The sequence below is a fragment of the Aegilops tauschii genome, chromosome 2 (genome assembly GCF_002575655.3).
Source record: "Aegilops tauschii subsp. strangulata cultivar AL8/78 chromosome 2, Aet v6.0, whole genome shotgun sequence".
In the NCBI taxonomy this organism is placed as follows: domain Eukaryota; kingdom Viridiplantae; phylum Streptophyta; class Magnoliopsida; order Poales; family Poaceae; genus Aegilops; species Aegilops tauschii.
In genome coordinates this window covers 261,019,769-261,025,236 of record NC_053036.3, presented here as the reverse complement: position 1 = coordinate 261,025,236, position 5,468 = coordinate 261,019,769, and positions in this window count along the sequence as shown.

Genomic DNA, 5,468 nt, shown 5'->3' with positions numbered 1-5,468 from the left:
GTCCGAGGCGGTCCTGCCAGCAGGAAGGAGCTTCTCAACACGGCACCACCTCTGACATTCGTCTCGTCTTCAGCCTCGTATGCACCGGCCGTTTTGGCCACTGCTCGCCGTCTGCCTACCACTGAGGAGTTCGACCGAGTCATCGCTCCTACTCCAGTCAGAGCCGCACCGCCTGCCGCACCCGCTCTACCACCAGTCGCCCCCGCACCATCACCGCAGCGCAGCGTTACGCGTCAGGAGCCAGCTAGAGAGGAGGTGGAGGTTGATTCTCCTGGACCGCTGAGTCTTGCCATCGGCAAGGGAAAGGAAATCTTCACCATCTCCGACTGAGAGCGCCGAGTAGCCGCGCGTCATGTCTGCTTGTATGATATGCTGTTTTATCTGTTCACTAGTTTGTATTGGTGTGTTTGCTGCCTTCCGGAGTAGTACGCTAGTCTAAATAACATGTCAGGAATGTGTACGCGCATCCTGAGTGCTGTATCGTGTGTTTGCTTTTCGCGTGTAAGTTTTATGTTAAGCAGTTCTTCTCCGTGCAAAATCATTTATGTTTTCTTGAAAAACCTTGAAGTCTTTTAAATTGTTGCCTTTGAAAGATTTTCCTTGTGCTACATAGTTTTTCTCATGGGTTTTGCAAAATGATACCCCCAGACTGGAAAAATGTCTCGCCCGTGGACTCGCTCTATGCCCAATCAGCCAGAAGAGGTTTACGAGACACAGACTGGCAACAATTTCACTCAGGGTCAGTCCAGTCATCAAGACAGCGAAGCAGCCCTGTCTCAAGTATGCCGTCTCTTCGAGCAAAGTCAGCAACAGCACCAAGAGATGATGAATCATGTCATCAATATGGGAAACCACCATGAACCCTATCAACCACATTCCAAGTTATCTGAGTTACAGAAGACTCGCCCCTCAACTTTTGCTCACACCGATAGGCCGCTGGAAGCCGATGATTGGCTTCGTGACTTTGAAAGGAAACTGATTATTGCTCAGTGTTCAGATCATGAGAAGGTGCTTTATGCACCACACTACCTTACTGGAGCAGCTGCAGCATGGTGGGAAAACTTCCTACACATGCATCCCAGTGAACACAACATCACCTGGGAAGATTTCAAGGAAGGCTTCCGTGGGGCACACATCCCCAGGAGCATCCTAAAAATCAAGAAGAGAGAGTTTGATGACCTGAAGCAGAGAGGCATGTCAGTGACAGAATACAACGGTCAGTTTACCCAGCTGTCTCGTTATGCCTACGATGAGCTCATGACAGAAAGCAAGAAGATGGAAAAATTCCTAGACGGCTTGGCACCAGCACTAAGATGCCAACTGATTGTACACACCTTTCCGGATTTTAAAACTCTGGTTGACAAGGCCATCACCTTGGAAAATGAGCGCCGTAGTCTGGAAGATATCCGTAAGCGGAAGAGGGACAAGACGACTCTTGCCCGCAGCAACCGAAGCAAGACTGAGGTCCCAAGGACAGACGCAAGGAGATCCACGACTACTAATCCAAAGCCCTTCGGACAGTTTCATGCCAGGGACAAGGAATACACATACCGTCCAGGGGTCACCTGCTATGCTTGTGGTCAAGAAGGGCATTATGCTAAGCAGTGCCCAAAGCCAAGAAACTTGGCACCCAAGCCAAACAATGGTGGAAACAATCCAGCCCCCAAGCGCAACAATTTCAACCCCAACAACAACCACAGGAAGGGTCACCTGAACCATGTGACCAGGGAAGAAGCGCAGAATGCCCCAGACATCGTGCTCGGTACGTTCCCTGTCAACACAGTACCTGCCACGGTTTTGTTTGATTCTGGAGCTTCCCATTCGTTCGTTTCGAAGAGTTTTGTTTTGCAACATGGTTTTTCGATACTTCCCTTGGAAAAATCTATGATCATCAAGTCCCCCGGAAATAAGCAAATCGCTCAGGGTTACTGCCGAGGAGTGGTCATTGAGTTCGAAGGACTACAATTCCACGCGAATCTCATCGTGTTGGAGAGCAAAGGACTGGATGTCATTTTAGGGATGGACTGGTTGACCACCAACAAAGGATTCATCGACTGTTTCAATCGGACAGTGATTCTCACTCACCATCACGGCAAGACAATAAGAGTTTCCGCTCAAGAAAGGCCACGATCACAGCAACCAAAACTGAACAAAATGGACATTGCAGAACTGAGAAAAGTTCCAGTGGTATGCGAGTTTCCTGATGTGTTCCCTGAAGAACTACCAGGCATGCCACCAGACCGAGAGATAGAATTCAGCATTGAACTAGCACCTGGCACCGCTCCCATCTATAAGAAGCCTTATAGAATGGCACCCTCAGAATTGGTGGAGTTGAAGAAGCAGATAAAGGAGTTATTGGACAAAGGATTTATTCGAGCCAGCTCCTCACCATGGGGTTCGCCAGTGTTGTTCGCCAAGAAGAAGGATGGGACACTGAGACTATGTATAGACTATCGAGCCCTCAATATGGTCACCATCAAAAACAAATATCCGATGCCACGGATAAATGATTTGTTTGACCAGCTCGCACAAGCCATGGTATTCTCAAAAATTGATTTGAGATCGGGATATCACCAATTGAAGGTACGGACAGAAGATATCCCCAAGATAGCATTCACTTCCAGATATGGGTTATACGAGTTTACAGTGATGCCTTTTGGACTAACGAACGCCCCCGCATATTTCGTCCACCTCATGAACAAAGTGTTCATGAAATTCATGGACAAATTTGTGGTGGTATTCATTGACGATATTCTGGTTTACTCAAGGACACCAGAAGAGCATGCTGAGCACCTCAGAATTGTTTTGGGAGAATTGAGGAAACATCAGTTGTACGCCAAATTTAGCAAGTGCGAATTTTGGCTAAGACAAGTTGGTTTCTTAGGCCATATACTGAACCAAGAAGGCGTGGCCGTAGACCCAGAAAAAGTCAAGGCCATACTAGACTGGAAGCCACCCGCCAACGTTACTGATGTGCGGAGTTTCCTAGGAATGGCCGGATATTACAGAAGATTTATTGAAGGATTCTCCACTGTGGCAAAACCTATAACACAGTTGCTCAAGAAGGACAAGAAATTTGTATGGACGGAAGCATGCGAGAAAAGCTTCCAAGAACTCAAGAAGAAGCTGACAACCGCACCGGTCTTAACTGTGCCAGACATACACAAGAGTTTTGAAGTTTATTGTGACGCGTCCCGAAAAGGTCTCGGATGCGTACTAATGCAGGATGGCAAAGTTGTCGCATATGCCTCCAGGCAGCTTCGAAAACATGAGGAAAATTACCCAACACATGACTTGGAGCTAGCAGCAGTTATACATGCACTCAAGGAGTGGAGGCACTTTCTGTTGGGAAATCGCTATGAAATATATACGGACCATAAGAGCCTCAAATATATTTTCACACAGCCAGACTAAATTTACGCCAACGACGCTGGTTGGAACTGGTTAAGGACTATGATGTCGGTATTCACTACCATCCAGGGAAAGCAAATGTAGTGGCCGATGCCCTTAGTCGGAACCCCAGCCCGGACAATGACGGTCCGCAAAACTTGAGGCCTGAGTTTCAGAAAGAGTTCGCTAGGCTCAACATGATGTTAGTCGCTGAGGGCACCGTATCAAATCTGGAGATACAACCCACCCTGGTGGAACATATTAAGAAGGCTCAACAGGGACATCCCAGCATCGAAGGCATAAAGAAGAAAATGAACCTTGGTAAGGCTTCAGAGTTCGTCACAGACAGTGAAGGAACATTATGGTACGGAGACAGACTTTGCGTACCTAACATTGAGGAACTCAAGCAACAGATCTTGACAGAAAGCCACACCGCTCCATACTCGATCCATCCTGGAGGAACCAAAATGTACAAGGACATTCAGGAAAGATTTTGGTGGCACGGTATGAAAAGAGATATAGCCACATTCATTGCTTGTTGCGATTCATGTCAGCGCATCAAGGCCGAGCATCAAAAGCCAGCAGGGCTACTCCAGCCAAACAGGATACCGGAGTGGAAATGGGATGAAATAGGAATGGACTTCATTGTCGGAACCCCGATCACAATGCGGGAATGGCGCCATATGGGTCATCACAGACCGACTAACCAAGGTTGCTCATTTCATTCCCGTGAAGACTACCTACTCCACACAAAGACTGGCCAAACTTTATCTCTCCCGTATAGTTTGCTTGCATGGAGTCCCAAAGACTATAATATCAGACCGAGGCACACAATTCGTCTCCAAATTTTGAGATCACCTACAACAAGCTCTGGGCACGCAACTAGCTTTCAGTACAGCATACCACCCTCAGACTGATGGACAAATGGAACGTGTAAACCAAATCCTAGAGGATATGCTAAGAGTCTGTGTGCTCACCTATGGATCCAGTTGGGAAGAGAGTTTGTCGTATGCCGAATTTGCTTACAACAACAGTTACCAAGCCAGCTTGCAAATGGCACCCTTTGAAGCATTGTACGGACGGAGATGTCGTACCCCACTGAATTGGTCAGAAACAGGTGACAGCCATATCTTTGGCCCAGACATGCTTAAAGAGGCCGAGGAGAAAGTCAAACAAATCAGGGACAGACTCAAGACAGCACAGAGCCGACAAAAGAGCTACTATGATCAGAAGCATCATGAGGTCAGCTTTGAACCCGGTGATTCCGTATACCTCCGAGTATCTCCTATGAGGCGTCTGCAACGGTTCAAAATTAAAGGGAAGCTAGCCCCAAGATTTATTGGACCATTTTGTGTAAAGGCACGAAGAGGCACGGTAGCCTACCAACTAGACCTACCCAAGGAGCTGTCGGACGTCCATGACGTATTCCACGTCTCACAGTTGAGGAAATGTGTGAGTAACCCGGAGAAGCATGTACCTCATGAGAACATGGATATGCAACCAGATCTCACCTACAGAGAAAGACCAGTAAAGATTTTAGAAGAGTCTGAACGGAGGACCCGTCAGAAAACGATAAGATTTTTCAGGGTTCAGTGGAGCAACCACACTGAGGATGAAGCTACATGGGAAAGGGAAGATTTTCTCCTGGCAGAGTATCCATATCTATTTGAGGATCAGCAGAAATCTCGAGGACGAGATTTTTCCTAAGGGGGTAGGTGTTGTGACACCCAAGTTTTTATTTGGATTTTTCAAAAGATTTTATTTGACTTGAGGGGAGTGATTTAAATTTTTTCTTCAAGAGAACTCTCCCTCTCAAATATTTTTTTTATGGCAAAAGTTTTATTTGGATTCACCCAAGATCTGTCTTTGGTCTTGGAGGTTCTTGCTTTTAATTGGACTCAAGACAAAATACTTTTCACTTGGGAAAATGCCTTTTGAAAATATCTTGAAAATTTGCACTATGGCTTTTGGAATAATCCTTTGCCACTTTCAACAATTCCTTCTTGCCATGGCCTTAGTGCAAATACTCTCTCCTAACCCTTCCCTCACCTTTGGATCATGATTTGCATCAAATCCAG